The 26,555-nt window shown below is 45.4% G+C and overlaps 1 long non-coding RNA gene across 1 annotated transcript; it reads right to left on the bottom strand.

Moving 5' to 3' along the window:
* Nucleotides 1–2,435: 2,435 nt before the first annotated feature.
* On the bottom strand, nucleotides 2,436–16,858 carry LOC102555822 (uncharacterized). The gene is given in 5 exon segments (NR_185103.1): nucleotides 2,436–2,903; nucleotides 4,193–4,801; nucleotides 12,900–12,971; nucleotides 15,026–15,310; nucleotides 16,019–16,858. It is a non-coding gene; the product is annotated as an uncharacterized LOC102555822 (long non-coding RNA).
* Between the last annotated feature and the right edge of the window lie 9,697 nt (nucleotides 16,859–26,555).

Raw genomic sequence — 26,555 nt, 5'->3', positions numbered from 1 at the left:
TGACACACTTCCTCAAACAAGGCCACATCTCCTAACAGTGTCACTTCCCCTTGGCCAAGCACATTCGAACTACCACAGTGTGCAGTAAGTCTGACAGAGCTGGGTGGTAGTGGTGCATGTCTTTGATCCCAGCACTCAGGAGGCAGAGGCACGCATATTTCTGTGAGTTCAGAGCCAGCCTGGTCTACAGAGTGAGTTCTGGGACAGCCAGAGCTACACAGAGAAACCCTTTCTTGAAAACAAAATGGAAACAAGAGTCTTCCTTAGTCATAGCTGATCCTAGCTGGAGCACCATCAATACCCAGTCCCTTTACTTCCTCCCCTGGTGCCTCTGCTGTCTCATCTGCTCTACCCACCTCCCAGCAGTTAGTTCATAGAGGGAAGGATGCACTTTGTAGAGGGCTGGCTCCTGCTCCATTTGCAACAGTTTTGTACACTAGTACACACAGCTGAACACGTGAAAACCTGGCTGAGTGCCTCTTCCCCATCTCATCCCTACAGCCTGGCTGGCGTCCTGTTAATTGCATCCTGAAACTCCACAGAGAAGCTGCCGTCTTCTTCCTGTACTGTGGAGAGTGAGCTAACCCAAGCACCCAGTCTGGCCTGGGATAGCTGGCTATAGGGAAAGCAGGCCTGCTGAGGAAGCTGGACCCTCCCTACTACCCAGCCTGGACCCCTATTCTAGTCACTTTACATAGTAGGACTGGTTAGTACAAATGCACTACATGGTGAGTAGCTCCGTGGGAGCCCATTTAAGGGAGCCACCCAAACCATGGCTCTCAATCTATGAGTTGAGACCCCTTTGGGGTGGGTCACATGTCAGATATCCTGTATCTTTGATATTTACATTATGATCCACTACAGCAACAATGTTACAGTTATGAAGTAGTTAGCAATGAACTAATGGTTGGGGAGTGTGTGTGTGTATGTGTGTGTGTGTGTGTGTGTGTAACCACACCATGAGGAACTGTATTCAAAGGTCGCAGCATTAGGAAGGTTGAGAACCACTGGCCTAAATGACTCTAAGAACAGTCAAATTCAAGAGGCAGGTAGATAGGAAAGCCCTAGGCCAAGACAACGGTCCTATTAAGAAACAAAAGAGACGCAGAGAAGGTACATGGAGCGGGAGTCAGGGAGTGGATGGAGATCTGCTACCAAAGCACCAGAAGAAATACCTGGAGCATGTCAGAGGTTGGAGGTGGCAAAGCACGCATTCTCCTGCAGGGCTGTGGGGAAACTGTTCTGACAAACAAGTTGTACGAGAACAAGTCCCTACTAGGTTTGTGGCAGTTTGTCGCAGTAGCCAGGGGACACTGATACAGCAAAAAAACTAATTCTACCACGGCTTGCTTCATCTGCTGCTGTTCCCAAATATTTAGGTTTTTCATCATCCCATTTCTTCACTTCTGTTTACAGTGGAGCAAAGAAACCCTCCTTTTATCTCCTTTCCTTTTGGTGCCCCCACTACTCTCCCCCCATTCCCCTGCCCCTTCTCTCCCCTCACACCAATGACCACACACCAGGATACTGGCATACAGTTCTCTGGCCAGTGGGTCATAGATGATTTATCTAGCAACTATTAATGAGAATTAAACAGGAATTCTTGAGCTGAAAGGTTTAAAAAGTCCCTAGAGTTAACTCATCAGAAATGAATAGAAAGAAAGAAAATAGCCAAAGTAAAGAGTTATATCGATCGAGAACATTTTCAACCGGTAGGGAAGAGAAGAAAAATGTTGCAAATAGGGCCCACAGAGTCCTGCGTGATAGCGGTGCAGAATAATTAAAACACAGGCACGGCCGCCCCACACTCGTGTGAAGTTAAAGTGGATACAGGAAGGAAGGAGAATCCCTTTCTGAGAAGGAGGGTGATGTGGGGCGTCTGTCCTTCAGGCTCTTGGGGTTCCCATCACTTCAAATAGTTCAGACTTCTTGAAGGGTTTTCTTAGAAAAGCAACAAGGTTGCCACAAATGCGTGTTTTTAAAGGGTCAAGTTGGGTTCATCAGAACATGAGATTAAAGGGTGCCTTTTAGAGCAGCCAGCTAATGCCATATTTTATGGGGTTTGCTTATTTTTAAGGTCTCAGTAGAGACACTTTCCTCCCTGCAATGCCCAGATAACCCGTGTATTTCCTATGTTTAGTGGAGCACACAACTGCATTCGTTAATATGTATGGTACAAGTGTACGTACATGTGTAGACTATGTTAGACAAAAAGGCCATCTGAGTTGGATGGGTTGGGTCTGAGAGGGGAACAAGTCAGAATTCTCAGTGAGTCCAGCCAGTCATGCCTGTCTGTCAAGGAAACCAGGGCTAAGGAGCTTTCAACAGCTGTCTCCGACGCCTCTTCCAGTGTAGATCTATTTGCAACTACGAGGAATATACGTATAATTGTGGAGAATTACACTTCACAGAAAGTTCCTTGCCAGCACTGTGAATAAAGGGAGTTTAACTTCAGTGTGTGAGAAGATGCCCATTTCTTGGTTAATTTCAAGACAACCTTAATGTCAAATGGTGCACATGCAGCACAAAACGCTGTAGTGTATACCTGAAAGTTGCTGACACAGATTTATCTATCTATGTACCTATCATCTATCTATCTTTCAGAGACTGGGAAAGTGTAAAAGCCCTGGGAAATGTTCGTGACCCAGGAGTGAACACTAACCATCAGGGAACCACATGCAAGAAGAGCGGCGTAATCTGGATTCGATCTACTCTGTCCAGAGACACAAGATTTAGGGGTTTTTTAAGTGACGAGAAGGGGGACAAGCCCTCAGAGAGTCACATTTGCATACATGGATCCAGCCTAACGTCAGAAACCCAGTGGATGAAGATTTCTTCATTGAGTTGGGACCATCCTCCTGGACAGGGATCAACACACTTGTTCTCAGGCCTGGGCTTCTCACCTGCAAAGGCAAGAACAGCAGCTGTGACCACAATTCCCCGACGAACTCTGAAGTGGCAATTTAAAACAATCTACCCAGGTGGTGGCCCTTCCCCGCATCTGCAGCCCCTGCGTCTTTTGTGTTCCCAGAATTCCCTCCTGTTGGTGGCTCACAGCCTTGGCTGCTCACGTGCGTTGTTGTAAGCGACAGAAGAGAACCATCCCAGAACTTCCTCTTTTCATAAGCTGGGACAACAACACAGCCTTAGGAATTCCTGTCAGTTCCTACTTTCACAAACTGAATCTAACAAGATTTCCTCACTATTTCAACCCATTACTATTTTCTTGATACCCAATTGTAAAGAAGATAACAGTTCTTATGGCCAAGCTGAGCTATCACCCCCTATACACAGTGTTTGCCCTGACTAACCAATCTCCTTCAAGGTCAGCAATAGTACTAAATATTTAATCTCAGTCGGGGGTTTCTATCCCACCTTTGATTATCCAGTTTCCAGATTAAAAAACACACATAATCTTTATATTTTCTTTACATTTATAATAAGCCTTCAAAGCACTAGACCTGGGCAGATATCACCCCTCTAAGCTATTAGAATCAATAACCCCAAGATAAGACTTGCCGTGTTCCGTTGGGGCCGCTCTTACTCTGGCCAGACTTCATAGCCAATCCTCACAGTCATTTACCCCACGGCATCTTCTCCTCTCCCCCCCTTCTCTCTTCTCCCTCTTGGTCCTCCTCAGACAACAAGTTCAGGTACCAATCTCACCTACCACTCTTCTGCCCAGCCACAGGCTGTTGGCATCTTTATTAAATTAAGGAGCATGGTTACATAGCATCACTTGGTATAAGTGAGGATTTTCTTGTCCCTGAGGCAACCAGAACTTGGGGGCCAGTATTAGCATCATAATACATAGCAAAAGACCAGATCTCAACAAGAGTGCTTCCAGGGCCAGCACAATTCAACAGCCTGCCTTTTCTTTCTTCCATTCAATCTGGTTAGCACAATGGCATTAGACATTTCAATGCTGCTTCTTCAAAAAGCCACCTACAATCTCTAGTTCACCCAGTGTTTCAAATCTCCATAGAACCTTTAAACATTAGGGGTCTGAAAAGTGAGTTGACTTAGCATAAGCTGAAGAGCACTTCCACAGGACGGGGAGGACGGCACACAACAGTATCACACGAGACTCTGTAACCAGAGCCAAGTACCAGGAGGGAAAAGAGACCGAGGAAGCTTTCTATGTTGCTTGGTACTCCGAGTTGCAGGAACCTCTCGCCCAGGGCTGACTTACCTTGTTATTGTATTCCAGTCTGTGAAGTCTGTGAGGCTGACTCAGGTATGGTGGGGAGCCACAGCTATACGAGGCTCTCCCAAAACACAAACCAATGTTGGCTTAGTTGATAGTATCACTGTCGCAGACTGAAGACTGTCTGGTTGACGCAAGTGATATGGGCACTGTGTTTTCACACAGCTTTTCCAAGTGGGGAGGCAGAGGTGACTTTACCTGGCCTAATTATCATGACATTCTCTTTAGCTTGTGTGTCTGAGCCAGATGTCAAAGGGACCATTTCTTCACAGAGCTTCTCTACATCACCAACCAGTGGCAGCTTGGCCGGTGTGTTGTCTGTGTAGCAGTTCCATCCTGTGTGGGTGACACTAACGTGGTGAGGACATCTTGGTACAAACCAGCTGTGACTTGTTGTGATGATGTCTATGTAACAGGTTTCTTCCTGTATGGCTTATCCTAATCTGTGGGGACATCTTCACAAGGACTTTATCAGGGGCCAGTGACTCAGGTAGGTGAGGATCTATGCTCCCCGACTCTCTGGAGAGTTTCTGTCAGAGTTTTTCCAGCTCTTCTGGGAGGATAACTCTCTCAGCAAATTCCTCCCCTTTTTTCCTACAGAGAGAAAGAGATTCAGGCTAACATTTCATGTCTCAGAAGAAAAGCCCTTCTCAGTTTGTGGGTATTATTTCCCAATCCAGAAGTCTTGCTTTCCCTTATACTCGTAGAGCCATGCCATGGAGGACAGACAGACTTATCCATTCTCTACTGAGCTCTCTTCAAAGACAAAGTTCCAATCTTCTTGGTGTCCTATTACACTTCTTAAAAACGTTTTTCTGTGTGCATTTGTACACGTGTCTTTCTCTCTCTCTCTCTCTTTCCCTCTCTCTCTTTCCCTCTCTCTCTTTCCCTCTCTCTCTTTCCCTCTCTCTCTCTCTCTCTCTCTCTCTCTCTCCCTCTCTCTCTCTCTCTCTCTCTCTCTCTCTCTCTCTCTCTCTCTCTCTCTCTCTGTGTATGTGTGATATGTGTAAACATGTGTGTCAACTTCTGGGGTCAATGTTTGGATGTGGTCCGTTTTATTTTTTCAGGGAGAGACAACGCTTCTCACTGGTCTAGAAATCACACATTTGGATAGTCTAGCTGACCTGAAAACCCCTGGGATCAGCTTGACTCTACCACCTTAATGTTGAGATTACAAGCAGGGTCCGCCCTCCTGGCTTTTGTCATTGTTATTCTTATATGGGTTTTGAGGCTAGAGCTTAAGACCTTTTGTTTATCCTGCAATTCATTTGCAGACTGAGTTACCTCTCCAGCCCAGAATTTTATTCTTTATTGAAATCTTGGCGCACTTTCTCTGCCCCCTCCCCATAACTTGTCATTCACAGTTTTACTCTAAGTCTGTACTATATGCATAGTCTGTATCCTAAACAGGCTAAACTCCAGAGTTACACCTGCTGTCAGAGCCTCCAAAATGTTCCTAATGATTGTGTCAACACAGTGACATTTAAAATAGCACAAGCGGATCCTGGCCCGTAGCTCCCTGCTCCCAAACCCCGTGGGAGAGAGAGCTCATCGCCCAGACGTGTGAGCAATCCTGAGACTGCAGGGCATGAGAGACCACCACTTCTTCCCACCTTTGCACACATCCCTGGCCCAAGAGGAAACTGTATAGGGCCTCTGGGAACAGGAAGATAGGGGCACTCAAGCTGCAGGAGCCCTGCAGTCCAGACTGCGCCTGAATCTGAAGGGACCCAGTCAAACAGCTCTCTGCACCCAAATCCCATGGGAGGGAGAGCTGGACCTTCAGAGGGGCAAACACACCTGGGAAACCAGAGGAGACTACTCTCTGCCCACATTTCTGACTCTAGAGGAGAACACCTAGTGCCATCAGGGCCCCCTGTGCACAGGGACCCTGAAGTAGGGGCAGGCCCTTCTGGTTGCTGCCCTCACGGAGAGCTGAAACCCAGCCCTGAGGAGTGACTTCAGACCAGAGGTAAGACCAACTTTTCTGCTCCAAGTGATCTGCCTGGTGGACTCAGGACATATGCCCACAAGAACAGCTGAAAGCCAGTAAACAGGAACGACTACACATCTGAAAACAGAACACTCTGTTCCGATAACTGGCTGAAAGAAAACAGGAAAACAAGTCTACAGCACAACAAGGCAACACCAGAGACAACCTGATGGTGAGAGGCAAGCATAGGAACCCAAGCAACAGAAACCAAGACTACATGGCATCATCGGAGCCCAATTCTCCCACCAAAGCAAATACTGAATATCCAAACACACCAGAAAAGTAAGATCTAGCTTTAAAATCACATTTGATCGGGGTTGGAGATTTAGCTCAGTGGTAGAGCACTTGCCTAGCAAACGCAAGGCCCTGGGTTCGGTCCCCAGCTCTGAAAAAAAAAAGAAAAAGAAAAAGAAAAAAATCACATTTGATCATGATGATGGAGGACTTTAAGAAAGACATAAAGAACTCCCATAGAGAAATGCAGGAAAACAAAAGTAAACAAGTAGAAGCCCTTAGAGAGGAAACACAAAAATCCCTGAAAGAATTACAGGAAAACACAATCAAGCAGGTGAAGGAATTGAAAATGGAAATAGAAACAAGAAATCACAAAGGGAGACAACCCTGGATATAGAAAACCAAAGTAAGAGACAAGGAGCCGTAGATACAAGCATCACCAACAGAATACAAGAGATAAAAGAGAATCTCAGGAGCAGAAGATTCCATAGAAATCATCGACACAACTGTCAAAGATAATGTAAAATGGAAAAAGCTACTGGCCCAAAACATACAGGAAATCCAGGACACAATGAGAAGATCAAACCTAAGGATAATAGGTATAGAAGAGAGTGAAGACTCCCAGCTCAAAGGACCAGTAAATATCGTCAACAAAATCATAGAAGAAAACTTCCCTAACCTAAAGAAAGAGATGCCCACAAGCATACAAGAAGCCTGCAGAACTCCAAATAGATTGGACCAGAAATGAAACTCCTCCCATCACATAATAGTCAAAACACCAAATGCACAAAACGAAGAAAGAATATTAAAAGCAGTAAGGGAAAAGGTCAAGTGACATATAAAGGCAGATCTATAAGAATTACACCAGACTTCTCACCAGAGACTATGAAAGCAAGAAGATCCTGGACAGGTGTCACACAGACCCTAAGAGAACACAAATGCCAGCCCAGGTTACTGTATCCAGCAAAACTCTCAATTAACATAGATGGAGAAACCAAGATATTCCATGACAAAACCAAATTACACAATATCTTTCTATAAATCCAGCCCTACAAAGGATAATAAATGGTAAAGTTCAACACAAGGAGGCAAGCTACACCCTAGAAAAAGCAAGAAACTAATCGTTTTGCAACAAAACAAAGAGAAGACAAGCACATAAACATAATCTCACCTCCAAATATGAAGATAACAGGAAGCAACAATCACTATTCCTTAATATCTCTCAACATCAATGGACTCAATTCCCCAATAAAAAGACACAGATTAACAAACTGGATACATAATGAGGACCCAGCATTTGCTGCCTACAGGAAACACACCTCAGAGACAAAGACAGACACTACCTCAGAGTAAAAGGCTGGAAAACAACTTTCCAAGCAAATGGTCTGAAGAAGCAAGCTGGAGTAGCCATTCTAATATTGAATAAAATCGATTTTCAACCAAAAATCATCAAAAAAGATAAGGAAGGACACTTCATATTCATCAAAGGAAAAATCCACCAAGATGAACTCTCAATCCTAAATATCTATGCTCCAAATAAAAGGGCACCTACATACATAAAAGAAACCTTACTAAAGCTCAAAGCACACATTGCACCTCATACAATAATAGTAGGAGATTTCAACACCCCACTCTCATCACTGGACAGATCATGGAAACAGAAATTAAACAGAGACATAGACAGACTAAGAGAAGTCATGAGCCAAATGGACTTAACAGATATTTATAGAACTTATCCAAAACAAAAGGATATACCTTCTCACCACCTCATGGTACTTTCTCCAAAATTGACCATATAATCGGGCACAAACAGGCCTCAATAGATACAGAAAGATAGAAATAATTCCATGCATCCTATCAGACCACCACGGGCTAAAGCTGGTCTTCAATAACAATAAGGAAAGAACACCCACATATACATGGAAATTGAACAATGCTCTACTCAATGATAACCTGATCAAGGAAGAAATAAAGAAATTAAAGACTTCTTAGAATTTAATAAAAATGAAGGTACAACATACCCAAACTTATGGGACACAATGAAAGCTGTGCTAAGAGGAAAACTCATAGCTCTGAGTGCTTGCAAAAAGAAACAGGAAAGAGCATATGTCAGCAGCTTGACAGCACACCTAAAAGCTCTAGAACAAAAAGAAGCAAATACACCCAGGAGGAGTAGAAGGCAGGAAATAATCAAACTCAGAGCTGAAACCAACCAAGTAGAAACAAAAAGGACTATACAAAGAATCCAAAAAGAACCAAAAGCTGGTTCTTTGAGAAAATCAACAAGATAGATAAACCCTTAGCCAGACTAACCAGAGGACAGAGAGTGTGTCCAAATTAACAAAATCAAAAATGAAAAGGGAGACATAACTACAGATTCAGAGGAAATTCAAAAAATGATCAGATCCTACCACAAAAGCCTATATTCAACAAAACTTGAAAATTTGGAGGAAATGGACAATTTCCTAGACAGATACCAGGTACCAAAGTTAAATCAGGAACAGATAAACCATTTAAACAACCCCATAACTCGTAAAGAAATAAAAGCAGTCATTAAAAGTCTCCCAACCATAAAGAGCCCAGGTCCAGATGGGTTCAGTGCAGAATTCTATCAGACCTTCATCGAAGACCTCATACCAATACTATCCAAACTATTCCACAAAATTGAAACAGACAGAGAGCTACCGAATTCCTTCTATGAAGCCACAATTACTCTTATACCTAAACCACGCAAAGACCCAACAAAGAAAGAGAACTTCACACCAATTTCCCTTATGAATATTGACGCAAAAAATACTCAATAAAATTCTTGCAAACCGAATCTAAGAGCACATCAAAACAATCATCCATCAAGATCAAGTAGGCTTCATCCCAGGTATGCAGGGATGGTTTAATATACGGAAAACCATCAACATGATCCATTATATAAACAAACTGTAAGATAAAAACCACATGATCATTTCATTAGATGCTGAGAAAGCATTTGACAAAATTCAATACCCCTTCATGATAAAAGTCCTGGAAAGAATAGGAATTCAAGGCCCATACCTGAACATAGTAAAAGCCATATACAGCAAACCAGTCGCTAACATTAAACTAAATGGAGAGAAACTTGAAGCAATCCCACTAAAATCAGGGACTAGACAAGGCTGCCCACTCTCTCCCTACTTATTCAATATAGTTCTTGAAGTTCTAGCCAGAGCAATCAGACAACAAAAGGAGATCAAGGGGATACAGATCGGAAAAGAAGAGGTCAAAATATCACTATTTACAGATGATTTGATAGCATGTTTAAGTGATCCCAAAAGTTCCACCAGAGAACTACTAAAGCTGATAAACACCTTCAGCAAAGTGGCTGGGTATAAAATTAACTCAAATAAATCAGTAGCCTTCCTCTACACAAAAGAGAAACAAGCTGAGAAAGAAATTAGGGAAACGACACCCTTCATAATAGTCCCAAATAATATAAAATACCTCGGTGTGACTTTAACCAAGCAAGTGAAAGATCTGTATGACAAGAACCTCAAACCTCTGAAGAAAGAAATTGAAGAAGATCTCAGAAGATGGAGAGATCTCCGATGCTCATGGATTGGCAGGATTAATATAATAAAAATGGCCATTTTACCAAAAGCGATCTACAGATTCAATGCAATACCCATTAAAATTCCAATCCAATTCTTCAGCGAGTTAGACAGAACAATTTGCAAATTCATTTGGAATAACAAAAAACCCAGGATAGTTAAAACTATCGTCAACAATAAAATGACTTCTGGGGGAATCACAATCCCTGAACTCAAGCAGTATTACAGAGCAATAGTGATAAAAACTGCATGGTATTGGTACAGAGACAGGCAGAGATAGACCAGTGGAATAAAATTGAAAACCCAGAAATTAACCCACACACCTATGGTCACTTGATTTTTGACAAAGGAGCCAAAACCATCCAATGGAAAAAAGATAGCATTTTCAACAAATGGTGCTGGTTCAACTGGAGGTCAGCATGTAGAAGAATGCAGATCGATACATGCTTATCACCCTGTACAAAGCTTAAGTCCAAGTGGATCAAGGACCTCCACATCAAACCAGATACAGTCAAACTAATAGAAGAAAAAGTGGGGAAGAATCTCGAACACATTAGCATTGGAGAAAATTTCCTGAACAGAGCACCAATAGCTTATGCTCTAAGATCAAGAATCGACAAATGGGATCTCATAAAACTGCAAAGCTTCTGTAAGGCAAAGGACACTGTGGTTAGGACAAAATGACAACCAACAGATTGGGAAAAGATCTTTACCAATCCTACAACTGATAGAGGGCTCATATCCAAAATATACAAAGAACTCATGAAATTAAACTGCAGGGAGACAAATAACCCTATTTAAAAATGGGATTCAGCTAGGAAGCACAAGGCCCTGGGTTCGGTCCCCAGCTCCGAAAAAAAAAAAAAATGGGATTCAGAGCTAAACAAAGAATTCACAGCTGAGGAATGCCGAATGGCTGAGAAGTACCTAAAGAAATGTTCAACATTTTTAGTCATAAGGGAAATGCAAATCAAAACAACCCTGAGATTCCACCTCACACCAGTCAGAATGGCTAAGATCAAAGACTCTGGCGACAGCAGATGCTGGCAAGGATATGGAGAAAGAGGAACACTCCTCCATTGTTGGTGGGATTTGCAGACTGGTACAACCATTCTGGAAATCAGTCTGGAGGTTCCTCAGAAAATTGGACATTGCACTACCTGAGGATCCAGCTATACCTCTCTTGTGCATATACCCAAAAGATGCTCCAACATATAACAAAGACACGTGCTCCACTATGTTCATAGCAGCCTTATTTATAATAGCCAGAATATGGAAAGAACCCAGATGCCCTTCAACAGAGGAATGGATACAGAAAATGTGGTACAGCTACACAATGGAATACTACTCAGCTATCAAAAAACAGTGACTTTATGAAATTCATAGGCAAATGGATGGAACTGGAAAATATCCTGAATGATATTCTGTAATCCAATTACAGAAAAACACACATGGTATGCACTCATTGATAAGTGGATATTAACCCAAAAGCTTGAATTACCCTAGATGCACAGAACACACGAAACTCAAGGATGACCAAAATGCGGATGCTTCATTCTTTCTTTGAAAGGGGAACAAGAGGGGCTGGGGATTTAGCTCAGTGGTAGAGCGCTTACCTAGGAAGCACAAGGCCCTGGGTTCGGTCCCCAGCTCCGAAAAAAAAAAAGAAAGGGGAACAAGAATACCCTTGGGAGGGGATAGGGAGGCAAAGTTTAGAACAGAGGCTGAAGGAACGCCCATTCAGAGCCTGCCCCACATGTGGACCATACATATACAGTATAAGATAAGATGGATGAAGCAAAGAAATGCAGACCGACAGGAACCTGATGTAGATCTCTCCTGAGAGACACAGCCAGAATACAGCAAATACATAGGCGAATGCAGGCAACGAACCACTGAACTGAGAACGGAACCTCCGTTGAAGGAATCAGAGAAAGGACTAAAAGAGCTTGAAGGGACTTGAGACCCCATATGAACAACAATGCCAAGCAACCAGAGCTTCCAGGGACTAAGCCACTACCCAAAGACTATACATGGACTGACCCTGGGCTCCAACTGCATAGGTAGCAATGAATAGCCTAGTAAGAGCACCAGTGGAAGGGGAATCCCTTGGTCTTGCCAAGGCTGGACCCTCAGTGAATGGGATTGTTGGGGGGAGGGCAGTAATGGTGGTAGGATGGAGAGGGGAACACCGATATAGAAGGGGAGGGGAGGGGCTAGGGGGATGTTGGCATGGAAACTGGGAAAGGGAATAACATTTGAAATGTAAACCAGAAATACCCAATTTAATAAAGATGGAAAAAAAATAAAATAGTACAAGCAAGTTATAAACTTCCTTCCCTCACTAGGTGTCTTAGAAATGGACAGCTCAGAGCTGCTTAGCCCTCTAATAGTCAACATCTGCATGTAGACAGAAGACAATTCTAGAATAGTGTGTGTTCCTCCCAGCATGAGAGCACTGCAGGACCCTGGATGTTCTCTGAAACCTTGAGCTAACTCTTCCAGATACAACTCAGTGACTGTACAGCCAGAAAGATCAAATATGACAAGCAGACAGGGTTACCTATAACCACATGCCAGCCAAACTTCTGAATCCTCTGAAGTCAAGAATTGTATGTTCTAGTGAGAATTTTCATGACAGTCAGTTTTCTTGCTCTGGTTACAGCAGAAAACACTTTCTGTTCCTCTTGGATAGGCAGGCTAAATCTGGTTGATGCCTCCAATAGCACTTTTCTTTTTTAAAGTTACTGACCTTTGCCCCCTCCCATAAACTAGCACATTAAAACCACAGAGTCATAGTACCATCCCAGGGCACAGCCTGAGAAATGAAGGCACCCTCACCCGTACTTCTGTGCTGTTATCATTGACTCTACGTGTCCCATACCTCTGGTGTATTTTTTTTCAAGAGTCCAGAATGAATAACTCAGCTCTAGGAATGTGCTGTATTCTTTAAATTCTGCCAGACAAAACAGAAACTGAGTTAGGAGAGTTCTGACATTGCTTAAGAAAGAATTGAGTTGGGAGCAGCAGTAGCATCTGGTGCACACGTGCATGCCACACACACACACACACACACACACACACACACACACACCTTTAACCTGGCCCTTGAATTGCACTGGAGAGGCAGCCTCAGCTCTTCCCCCTCACTCTTAATGCTCAGGATCTACAAGGCCTGAATAGCTCAGTCACTCTGTGCTGCTTTGAAACTTTTAGGTGGGCCACAGTGAAACTGAAGACCCACCTTCAGGGCATCCCCTCCCCTTTAGGGATGACATGGAGGGCTTATAGCCTTGGCCCTTGGGCAGGTCTTCTGTGAGAAGACTGAGAAAAGAGACAATAATGGTTAGGACGCACAGAGAACATCCACACTTCCCTGAGAGGCTGAGGCGATGTGGCCCCTGTGCGAAGGATGCTAGAGGTGCCTGGGAAAAGAGGTGTGTTCTGAAAGTCCTGTGCTGTCCTCCTCCATTCCTGGAAAGAAGGGCCTGTGCCTTTCTCCAGTACTGAGCACATGGCTACAAGCACCATATCCAACAGGACAGCCAAGTAGACCCTGTGCTGTGGACCTGTCCTCTCAGCACTCAGAAACTGAGGACAGCAGGAATGCACTACCAGAACCCTGAGGAAACGAGCCATGCTTCCAAACTTCAACCAAAGGAAACAGGGGCCTTGGTCTGTTTTCTACACTCTCAGATCACAACATGGAGATTTTTACTTTTCTTAGTATAATAAATACTTCACCCCAGAGAACTTTAGGTAATCTCAGGAGACACTGGTGGCATCAAAGCAAGAGGAAGAGTGATATTGTCACCTTGTAGGTAGACACCAGGGATCCTGCTGTCGTTCAAGACTCAGCCTGGTCCCAGAGACAAGAAGTATTCACTGGTATAGTCAGAAACACAGGGAAGGGGGGCTGGGGATTTAGCTCAGTGGTAGAGCGCTTACCTAGGAAGCGCAAGGCCCTGGGTTCGGTCCCCAGCTCCGAAAAAAAGAACCAAAAAAAAAAGAAACACAGGGAAGGGGTATATGACCAAAACCAATGTGATACACCATGACATGCATCTACCCATCCGTGGTGGAACACACTAGGAATTGATGAATGTGTATGAGGTATGAGTAGATAAATTTGTACCACATTTTTAGCCAAACATGCTCCTTTATCTTCATAATTCTATTAAGTGTGTACATTATCTCTTCAAAATACAATAATACAAATCACCGAAGGATAGGATGGCTCATGAAAAGTGTAGAATACCACTAAAAGGAAGCATGAAAAGGACCTGTGTTGGAAAAGGAGCCTCAAAGTAGCCCTCATAAAACCTGGGAGACGTCATTGCAAACTTCCGAACACACAGCTAGTCACTGAGCCCTGGGCTTGCCCCTTCCTCTGTAGAGCAAGGTGGTGATGGGGCCCGCTCCGTTCACCCAGCTCTGCAAAATCAATGAAATCATGCCCGCCCGGGAAACCCCTCCTGAGCCCTCGAGATCCTTACAGCCACACGCCAACGCTTCAAGACCCGGCACTCTAAAGACGAGTTTAGATGTGACAGGACCTGTGTTATCATCCCCTTCCTCATTGCATTGTGCTGGGGCTTTTGGTGCCGTCCCCTGGTGAACACCCCTGCTGCCTAACCAGAAACGAAGAGCTCAGGCAAAGTTATGAGCTGCACAGAGCTCGGTGGTACACCGGTGGTTTATATAATTATAACCAGGAGAAAAGGAAACTCCTCTCCTGCCTCATTCAGTTTGCTTTGGGATGTACAGAGGTGAGAAGTCTGGGCTTTCTAGAGACTAGCAGTTACTGTGCGGCTGACCACTTTAGTAGGGAAACAATAAAGTTTCATCAGTACACTACACATCCTATCTCGCTATCAACGCTTCGGCCATCTGGGCTATGTGGGCACAGGCAACGACTCCACCGCCTCCTGTTTGAACGGCAAGGACAACCCGTGCGTAGGAACTGGCAGGAAATGTGATTAACCCCGATGACACTGTAAAGTTTCCTACCGTCTAGCAATGATGAGATGCATGAACACACAAGGACAAGTGGGGTGTCAGTCACAGGAAACGGAAGCTGCAGGCATCTCTCGTGAGGTATTATACGAGGAGCAGCCATCTTCTGTCATTGTCTTTGTAGTGGGTCAACGCCTCGGGGATGATGCTATTTCCCAGTAGCAGCAAGATAGAAGGTTTGAATTGGGCTGTATTCCCGAGCAGGCTTCGAACTAGACCCACTCTTGAGGTGGGAGACTGACATCTTGATGACCAGGTGGGAATGTGGACCAGCTCCTTCTGTGACAGAGAACAGATTACATCAAGACCAGGGTCCTGCCATCTCACCTCTACCTTAGAAAGAGGTCGGAGAAAATAGCATGGGTTTTGGGTCAGATCAAATACATTCTGTCTTTCTACCATCAAGAAAACCCAAACCATGATGCTAGGATTGGCACACTCAAAAGATCAACCCTTGTCCCACAACTCAATGTTACAAGCAGTGTTATTAGGGAGCCTGGGAGTTTAGGAAACAACTCACATTCCATTATTTCCTATACACCTGTATTCACTGTACCCTCACAAAGAGTGTCATGCTACTTCATATTTGATCTTTGAAAATAAGTAATAGTTTCTGTAATTTTTGTTTTTCAGAATTGAGCAAAAGCTAGCTAAGGAAATCGTTCTGGATAAAAACCTCATTAACTCTGCTCACTGAAATACTTTTTTTTAAGATTACTTTTTTTAATTTATATGAGTACACTGCCGCTGTCTTCAGACACACCAGAAAGGAGCATCAGATCCCATTTCAGATGCTTGTGAGCCACCATGTGGTTGCTCGGATTTGAACTCAGGACCTCTGGAAGAGCAGTTAGTGCTCTTAACCACTGAGCCATCTCTCCAGCCCCCGAAACACTATTTGATTCAGTGCATAACATTGTCAGGATGATATCGCAGCTCAAGAGTATCAGCGCTTCACTAGCCGAGGAGTAAATAAATGGTAGTTACCTCAGATGGGGTGGAAGCTCCCTAGTGTACACTCATTGTATTCCAGACTCCAATAATTGCACAACGTTCCTGGATAGGAGCAGCTGCAAAAGAAAGGTTAGATGCCCCCCAAAGGCAGGATTGGGTGGGCACTCTGAGCGGGCGCAGCCCTGCCTGCACTGCCTGACTGGGAGCTGGCAGGTCCCCCTTTCTTTGGGCTCTTATGTTAAGGAGATCATCTCAGTGTTTCTTAGAAGTGTTCATTAATAAAATCTTTAGCCTTCTAATAGAGTAGCATCCGTACGTATTAAATAGACAGATAATGTCCTTGGCAAGACCCGAAGGAGAGGCCTCAGAGAACAATTCAAGTTCACATGAAAGTGTTTCAGTGCATCTGACTGGGGAACTCACGGCGGCTTCCAAAGGCTTTAGAGGATGGGAGGAAGGGACAGAAGAGCTCTCTGTGACTCACTGACTGCATCTTACGTGGTCCAAGTCTACTCTTATGTCTCTCAGTTTCTTGGCTTCCTTGGGCTGGGTTGATTCAGGTCTGAAGATTCATCTCTCTCTTCTGCTCTCACTTTGTGAGTTTTTCCTCTCTCGGACTTTGTGGCAATTCGTCTGGCCATGCTTTGCTTCCTTGGCTGCACAGACATCCCTTTACCTTGATTTCCCATACAAGAAAAGCATTAAGGTGCTCTCTCCTCTCCTCTCTTTCTTTGTCTTCTTTTTTGAGACAGGGCCTTACTCTGTAACTCAGCCTGATCTAGAACTTACTACTTGACTCAATCAGGCATCCAACCTAAGACCAGCCCTCCGGCCTATGCATCTCGAGTGCTATGCTAGGATCGTTCTTCGGATGCATATGAAACCGTTGTGACAGTTAGGGAGGTTGACCGGCCCCAGCAAACAGCCACTATAGAATCTTGGGCCTCCAACATTCTGTGCTGCGCTCAGGGTTCAAGGGTGGCAAAATGGAGGGGGAGATAGTTAGAAAAAGAAGACATTAGGGGAGCATAGGAGTATACAGCCTCTGGGAAAAGAGATTCCTAAAGGTCTTGGCTAGTTTGGGTTTTTCTTTTTTTGGTGAGAAGGGTGTCAACAGTTCTGAGGAGCTGCAGAGTGGACCCTGGCTTTTCTCAGCAGGCAAAGGTTTGCTTTGTATTTTCAAAATGGATGATTCAGTGGGTTTTTTTGTTTTTTTTGGTTTTTTTTGTAGCACATCCAGAAACTGTATGAGTTCTGCACACTGAAGGGGAAATCTTAACTAGGCCTCCTCTTTTTCTTTTGTGTTACATCTCTTATGTCAGTTATGTCTGCAGACCACAGGTAACTTGAATGGATCATGTAGACCATATAAATTTCATATTTAGCAGCCTACCAAAGCAATAATAAAAACAATGTTTAGTGTTCTCTTTTAAAAAATATCTTAAACAATTGTATGCTTCTTTAAGATTAAAACAAGTTCAAGTATAGCCAACTTGGACAAAACAGTACTCTGTCTAGCTAGGCAATCAGCTCTAACTAGCAAGTGCTAATTGAAATTTTTCTTTTGAAGATGTAAATTGTATTTGTTTCAATGTGGTTGTGGGTGTTTTGCCTGCATGTGTGTCTATGCACCACAGGTGTGCAGTACCCTCAGCAGTCAGCAGGTGGTGTCAGATCCCCTAGAATTGGAGTTTTGTGTGGCTGCTGGGAATTGAGCCTGGGGCCTCTGGAAGACCAGTCAGTGCTCTTAATGGCTGAGCCATTTCTCCAGCCCCCTGTATTTCTTTTTTAAAGAACAACAATAATCCATCCTGTTAGTTGTGTTCCTAAATAATTTTTTCTGGGGTGCTGGAGAAGCCTGGGCCTGGCCCTCATTAGACAAGTGTTCTACTCCAGGGTCACATAACCAGTGCATCAGCAACAGAAAGTGCTTTGCATGAAGATCTCATCTTGAGTAGATGTGGGCAAAACACTGTAAGAGAAATGTCCCTGTTTCACAGAAAACCTGGAATGCCTTTATCTTCCATCTAGTCAGGGCCTAAGGCAAGCAGACCCAAGAAAGCTGATACACTCACTGCTAGGACAAAATACTGAAGAGACAACTTGAAGAAGGAAAGATGTGTCTGGGCTAACCTACGGTTAGTTTGAAAACTATCACTTTGGACCAGTGGTGAGGCAATCGTCATCATGAAAAGGAGAGTGATTGTAAGACAGGAAGGGACACGAATCCAACTTCAAAGCCACAGCACTAGCAACCAACTTGCTTCAACTAGGACCCTCTTAGTTTCTATTTCTTTCCCATCACATTATGATTCTGTAAATGCATGCGTTCACCGAGTAGATCAGACCCCTCATGACCTCTAGCCCATCAGAAGCTGTGGGGGGTTAAATAGGAAGGTCCCACCAGCTCACATATTTGAATGCTTATTCATCAGGGAGTGGTACTACTTAGAAGGATTGGTAAATATGACCTTGACACACTCGACGTGTGTCACTGGGGGGGAGGGGGGCTTTGAGGTTTCAGAAGCCTGAACCAGGCCTAGAGGCTCTTGCTCCCTGCTGCCTGCAGATCCAGACGTAGAACTCTCAGCTCCTTTCTCCAGCACCATGTCTGCCTGCTTGCTTCCTGCCATGCAGATAATCAACTAAACCTCTGAAATTGTAAGCCAGCCCCAACGAAACGCCTTCCTTTATAAGAGTGATGGTGCACACCTTTAATCCCGGCACTCAGGAGACAGAGGCAGGTGGATCTCTGAGTTGAAGGCCAGCCTGGTGTACAGAGTGAGTTCCAGGACAGCCAAGGCTGCACAGAGAAACCCTGTCTCAAGCAAGAAAACAAAAACAAAAGAAAAACAAAAACAATAACAACAAAACACAAGAAGAGAATAGAAAGGAAAGAAAAAGAAAGGCAGAGGAGGAAGACATTACAGTGAGTTACACCAGACCCCAAGCCTAAGGATGGGTGTTTGCAGCCCATTCATTGGCAAGGAAGGCAAGGCAGGAACTTAAGACAGAAACATGCAGACAAGGAAATGAAGCAGCATCAATGGAGCGCTCTCTCTCTCTCTCTCTCTCTCTCTCTCGTGCACGCACACACACACACACACACACACACACACACACACACACACACACTATTGAAAGAGCCAGAGTTGGGGGCCAGTGAGAAAATTCCACCACAAACCTCCAAGCACAGAAAGACCCCTCCCTTCCAGGAGGGGTAGAGCTAGTTTTAGTTCCTGGAACAGCTGCAAGTCAATCGGTTGAACAAAGCCACCTGTGACTCTCAACCAAATGTCCTGAATGGTACACTGAGTTGGTTTGAAAGTTGTTTCACTCCACCAAATGGGCATAGTACCCTGCCTAGTTACCAGTGTGCAAATTCTGCCCCAATTGTTTGCAAGGTATAACTCCCTGTTATAGTTTGCTTGGAATCTCTCTATGAAGGGAGGAGGCCCTACCATGCTGGATCAGTAAAGCTCCTCTTGCTTTTGCATCGATCACCACCTCCATGAATCTCATACAAGGGGTCCCGGAAGGAGTTCAGAGTGGACCTCACTATTTATTTATTTACCTATTTATGTGTTGTTTTTTCAAGGCAGGGTTTCTCTGTGTATGTCCTGGAACTCATTCTGTAGACCACTGGCCTTGAATTCAGAGACCCACCTGCCTCTGCTTCCTGAGCACTGAGATCAAAGGTGTGCACCACCACCACCCAGCTCAACTTGCTTTCTTATACAATCAAGGACGATCTACCTAGGTATGGCACTGCTCACAGTGAGCTTGATCCTCCCGTTTCAATCATTAATCAAGAAAGTGCCCACAGTCTTGCCTACAGGACAGCCTGACCGAAGTCAACTGAGATTGCCCTCCCCACTTGACTCCAGCTTGTGCCAAGTTGACAAAATAACTAACCAGCATGGCTTTCAAACTTACGAAATATCAAGTTTTCTGTGATTGTGCATGGAAGATTTGTCAGTGTAGAAACACAGCATAAAATGTAAAAGTTTTAAGGATGTTTCAGCTCAGCATCAGACTTCAGATAACTTACTTTCCTGCTAAGCATTCATAACACAAATGGCTTAAGACACACACACACACACAGAAAACCAGACCAATCTCTACATTCCCGTGGAAATCAAGATAACACGGTTTCCTCAGGCAAAGGTGGAAGCCACACTATGACAGACGAGAGTGAGATGAGCTGGTTACCCTGGTTACCTTTCTGTTACTAGGATAAAGCACCTGAGATGAGCACCTTAGAGAGTGAAGGTTTATTCTGCTTGCAGAGTTCAGTGTTTCCATTCACAGTCAGTCGGTCCTGCTGCTTCTGGGGACTGTGGTGAGGATGAACATCATGGCAAGATCCTTACCTCATGGCCTGGACAAAGGAGAGTAAGAGAGTCTGGGGTGTGGCCGAGTTGGTAGGATGCTCTCTTAGCACGTAGGAAGCCCTGGACTCAATCTCCAGCATCCTGTATAACCGGGCATTGTGTTACCTGCCTCAGGCTGTGGGAGCTGATGTCAATCCTAGGGACATAGTATCCCACTGAGCTAAATTGTGATATACCCACTTGGTGTCCCAGGAATTGGAGTGCTGGATGGGGGGGGGGGTAAGGGTGGCTTGGGGTGGGGGAACATCATGACCCAGGAGCTGAACAAAACAGTGACTCCATTTCTGGGTCACTACCTCACTGTTAGAGGGAAGGGAGTTCAGAGGTCCCTCAAGTACGATGGGGCTATCCCCTAATAAACCCATGGTGGCTGAAAATGCTGTACTTGTCAAATGTACTTTCCTAAACCTAACACCCCAGCTCAACCTGGCTTAATGTGTTCCGAGCACTTACAACAGCCTGCAACACCATACAGTCCATAGAACCCACCCTCTAACACAATTCCTACTTTACAGCAAGCCAATGAGCATCTTCTGGAAACTTCTTTAGTACTGTGCATTGTAGGGTGCTGGATGTTTACCCCAAAAACAGCATAGCTAAGGCTCATACTGTGCCATAGGTTACTATCTATCTCAAAGAAAAGATTAACAACTGAAATATGATTTCTAATGAATGGGTGTTGCTTTCCACCATTATGAAGTTAATGAGTGTGATCTTATTTGAGCCGTGCTGAGCCCACCATGACAAACAGTATCCCTAACACCTGCGAGACAAAGTAAACCCTCTGTCCCTGCAGAGACAAAAATAGCCACTACTGTCTTCAGTGGCTAGCCACCACAAATCTCTCCACTGCAATGTTTTGCTATGGGCAAACTAAGAAGTGGGGTGTCACCCACAAGGTTACTGTCAGATAAGGTTTGAAGGCCCGTGGAAAGGACAGGTGTGGCGGTACATGTCTGTTATCTCAGCACGTGGAAGGTGGACGGAGGAAGATCTGAAATTCAAGGTCATCCTCAACTTCATACCAAGTTCAAGGTCAACATGGGCTACAGAAGGCCCTTCCTCAAAAGAGAGAAAAAAAAAAGACAACCTTTAGATTATCATTACTTCCTGCTTTGTTGAAGCAGGCAGTAACCCACTAGGGGCTATCCCATCCGCCATGCTCAGGCTTCAGAATTAAGACTCAGGTGAAGGTCGACATAAAACAGTAAACCCGGCAAAACACAAGCTGATTTTTAGAGCCAGTTAGATTATCTCCACTAGGTGGCATGCAGTTACTAGATATTTCCACTAGGTGACGCGCAGGCTCCACTACAATTCGGGGAAAGTGCAGTCCAACCCAGGCACTACCTAGCCAGAGTTTAAGAGTTGAGAGCTCCCGACCTCCACCTCAGATCTCTGGGAAATCTTGCCAGTCAGCGCTGCCTCAGACACTGGAGCTCACCCAGAAGTGACCTTGAAGCTTTGCCTATGCACATGGGGAAATTGAGGTCACAGACAAAAAGTGAGCTTGCCTTGGCAAAGGTTGCAGGTTGGATGAGGGATGCTGGAAAGGAGATGGATGTCACAGTGAGATCCCTTCTGCTGTGTCCCTTGTCACCGTGGGCTGATGGCAGCTAAGGCCCTGCCATAGGGAAATGGCCAACTCCACACGGAAGTCTGTAACTTCAGAGCTAAGTTCCATCTGCTCCTTTGTACTCAATCATATCCACAAAGGACATGAAATCTGTGCTTGAACAGGACAGAAGTGCATGCTGGGAGTGCAAAGGGGGGCACTCTAAGGCAAGCTGAGCAATGAGTATGGGTGAAGTCCTGGGGTTATGGGACCAGAACCACAGATTGTGCACATATTGTTAAAAACTGTTTCTTCTATTGGTCCTTTATTATGCCCAGGTTTCCAGAAACTTCCGGAGGCATCCTGATGTGCCTCCGCTCCCCACCCTAGTTCTGCAGTGCCTCACACAGATGTATTAGTGCTTTCAGCTGTGTTATCTGGCCCTACCATGGCTGAAATCAAGCCCCTGAATCTGAGGAGGGGCCACTGTCGGGCACACTGACATCACAGGCCATGCACAGGGTCATGACTTTTGCTGGCTTTACTCGTAAGAGGAATGGCGGACACTGAGGAGAGGTGACCACCAGAGCCTCTTGGGGGCTTGAGTACTTCTCTAGATCCTGTGACTTTGACTTCAAGAGTTAAAAGTTGCCATTTTGAATGTTTTGCTGTTATTAAGATTGAACCCAGCTGGGCAATGGTAGCTCACACCTTCTATCCCAGAGCTAGGGAGACAGAGGCAGGTAGATCTTCTTGAGTTTGAGGCCAGCCTTGTGTTTAAAGTGAGTTTCAGGACAGCCATAAACAGAAACCCTGTCTCAGAAGGGGGGAGTGGGGGAGCAGGCTTTTGCTGTGTGGGCTAGCTGCACTCCAGCCACCTCTTGATTTGGAAATGACTGTCAGAGCTGTAGTACCCTGGAAGGAGCTAAATCAGGCCTCATCTGAACCCCTTCTCCCTTGTCACTGGGAGCTTTACCTGCAGGTGAGGTAAGCAGCACTCTCTGAGTCTCCAAGGGAAAAGATTGCTGGATGAAGGGCCGCCATCATCCCAAAGTCATGTTAGCCCAGAGATCCCAAGAAACCCTGGGATCTGCCTGACCTGGGGCTTAGGCCAGGCAGCCTTGGGGAAAGGTTCAAGAATCCTTCTCTCACTGTGGTGGAGCCCACATCTTTGCAGGGAACTGAGGGGGCTTGGTGTGGGATTCTATTTGAAGTGTGACATATTGGACCTGAGAGCCATCTCAGCGACTCTTGACAGATAGCTGCCAGCACCTTCTCTGTGCCAGGCAGGGACCTGACTATCAGAATAAATAAGAAATGACCTCTGGCCTCGAGGAGCTTGCAGACACCAGAAAAGGCAGACAGGGAGGAAGTGCTGGGAAGAGGTTGCATGAGGGCAAGATCCGAATACCAGTGTGGGTAGCATGAGCCTGAGTCCCATCTCCAGTCTTCATCCATCCTCCACACACATTTGTTCACTGGGCTGGCTTGCCTTTGGCTTGCAGTTTAACTCAAAAATTCGGAGTTTCTCAGAGGAGCCCCATGTCACAGAGTGGAAAATCTTTGTCAGAGACGATCTACTGGAGTCACAACATGGAATTCTACCTTGAAGCGCTGTACATTTCTCTCGTGCCACGAATGTACAAATCAAGAAGAGTCACACTTATTTGGGGCAGTGGAAGTCTGCAGTGCATGTGTATAAGCAAACACAGACAAGCAGGGGAGCACAGGAAGTTACAGACATGGAGTCGGAGACGCTGCTGGGTCTGGCCTAACACAGTCCCTTACAGCCTGTCCTGCTGAAGAAAGGTTCAGAGACCCTGGGACCCCTGATGGTAGCCAGTGAAAACCAGGGCTAATAACACCCTGTAGGGGTTTGAAAGAGAATGGCTCCCATAGGCTCAAATATTTGAATGCTTAGCCACCAGGGAGTGGAATCTTTGAGGATTAGGAGGTGTGGACTTGTTGAAGAGGGTGTGTCCCTGAATGTGGGCTTGGAGGTTTCGGAAGCCCAAGTTTCTCTCTGCATAAAGCTCTCAGCTATTGCTCCAGCACCATGCCTACGATGCCTGCCGCCTTGTCCCTGCCCTGATGACAATGAACTCTGATGCTCCAAAACTGTCAGCAAACCACTTTGTAAGAGTCTCCGTGGTCATGGAGACTCTTTAGAACAATAGAACAGCACTAAGACCCTCCCCACAAGCACTTCGGAAGAAAGCAAACGTGTTAGCTGCCTTTCTGCTGCTCTGACAACATATTTAACAAGAGCAACTTAAAGACAGTTTTATGTTGGCTCACCGTGTGGTGCCCTGGCTGGGAAGGCATGGCAGCCAGAACCTAAGGAAGCTCATTGTAGACACAGAGTTAGGAGCACGGATAGGTGCTAGGCCTCAGCCTGCTTTCATCTTTTTTATACAGTCTAGGACCCCAACCTACAGGAGGGTTTCATCACAGTTAGGATAGGTCTGACCATCCTGGTTAGTCCAGTTAGACGCTCTCCCAGGCAGGCCCAGAGATTCAGTCTCCTGGGTGACTGCAGCTGCTGTCAGGTTGACAATTACTGTTAACCCTCACAGCAAGGTGAACAAGGCTCACCCTGGGTCGATTTGGAGGGAACCATTGTTTGCAAACCTCTGGGCTTCCCAGGAAAACCCTCACTTCCTGCTCATGAACTCACAAGGCAGGGGGGCCTCGGCTGGAATCAGGCCAGAGTATCCTGCAACCCTGTGAACTATTTACTGGACTAGAACCTGCTTACATCACCTACAGTTATGGCTTAACCTAAGCCCTTGCCTCCCTTATCACAAAATAGAATTGAAATAATGTTCTTGAAGTTAGCCCACATGAGTGTAAATGGTATCTTTTATACGTACTATATGGATAGTATTTATAGCACATATGGGCATCTTTTCTTTGGCTCTGAAGGACCAACTCCATGGAGGTCAGAGACCTTATCCTAGGCTACTCTAACCCTTCCACTGAGAAGACAAAGCGTGGATCAAGATCCCAGTAAAAGCCGGGCGTGGTGGCACACACCTGTGATCCCAGCACTGACATTCAGGTGACCGAAGCACAAGGACTGAGGATTGTCAGACAACCTGGGTTGCATAGCGAGACTCTGCCTCAAGCCAAAACAAAACCAATAACAACAAAAGAGGAGCGCCCAGGGAAGCTCCTTATAGTTGACTTCACTCCTTTTGACACAGCGTGGATGTGTTTTGCGGAGTCACGATATAATGTTGTGTGTGCTCATTGGGCTGGGTAGGGTGGGTGACTGTGGTCACTGAGTAAGGCTGCCGGGACATTTCTGTAGGCATCACCTACAGGACTGGCAGGGAGCCGGGTGTGATGGCGTCTACCTGTAATGGCCTATACACACTTGGGAGGCTGAGGGGGGGGGGGTTACAAGTTCTGGACCCATCTATGGCTATGTAGTGAAACCTTGTCTTTAATTCCAGCACTAGGGAGGCAGAGGCTGGCTACATACCTCAGACAAAAAGGAAGATACTAAAGGCTAAAGAGGCAGCTTAGCAACAGAGGATCCAGCAGCAGAGGATCCAGGTTTACTCCAGAACCCACACGGGCAGCTCACAACTGTCTATGACTCTAGCTGCAGGGGATGCAATGCCCTCTTCTGGCCTTTGGTGGCACCCACATAACATGAGGCGTATATTCATACAGATAAAAATAAACATTTAAAAATAAAGCAGGGAAAGGTAGTGTAAAAGAAATCTGCTGGTGTTTGGGATAGCAAAGTGTCTCTCCGTCAGGTGCACATGCCAGTCTCGGGGCTATGTGCAAAACGAGAAATGTCTAGGAATTAGTAGGTTTCAAGGACAAAGTCCCACATAGCCCCAGATGGCCTTGAATTAAAATGTGGCTAAGCCTGACTTTGAACATCTGGTACTTCTGTCTTCACCCCACAAGGCTCTGGGATTACAGACTTACACCACTCCACCTAGTCTTCGTGGTGCTGAAGCATGAAACCAACTGCCATAGTTAGCTTCAACTGTCAACTGGACACAGCCTAGAGTTATCTTTAAATCTCAACACATTGCCCAGGTCATCACCAGGTCATCATTTCTGTGAGAAGGCCTTTTGATTGGTGATTGTGCAGCACACCCTAGGCAGACTCTGCATAAGAGAGTCAGCTGAGTATGAGCCAGGGCGTGAGCCAACATGGAGCCGGTTCTGCTCTCTGACTTCCTGCCCTGACTTCCCTCAGTGAAGGACCGGTACCCGGAAGTACAGGATGAAAGAAACAGCTTCTTCCCCGATGCAGCTTGTAGTCCTGGTGTTTTGCATAAGGACAAAAAAAAAAAAAAAAGAAAAAGAGGACTGGGACAGCAACAAGCTAAGTCTCGAGTCTCCATATTTGAATTGTAGGCAGCCTGATGGCTAATAGTGTCTGACACTCAGCAGGGTTTAGATCACCTGGGAGCAACCTCTGTGAGTATCTGTCTATGAGGACTTGACTGAGAAGGGAAAACACGCCCAGCATGTGAGCAGTAGCGTTCCATGGATTGGGGTCCAGGACTCAACAACAACAACAACAACAACATCAACAGAGCCAGCTGAGCCCCAGCATTCTCCTCTCTCTGCTTGCTCACTGAGGACCAAT

Source organism: Rattus norvegicus, chromosome 3 (genome assembly GCF_021556685.1).
Source record: "Rattus norvegicus strain SHRSP/BbbUtx chromosome 3, alternate assembly SHRSP_T2T, whole genome shotgun sequence".
NCBI classification, from domain to species: domain Eukaryota; kingdom Metazoa; phylum Chordata; class Mammalia; order Rodentia; family Muridae; genus Rattus; species Rattus norvegicus.
The sequence above is the reverse complement of the archived record's forward strand: the minus strand, read 5'-3'. Positions and strand labels throughout refer to the sequence as shown.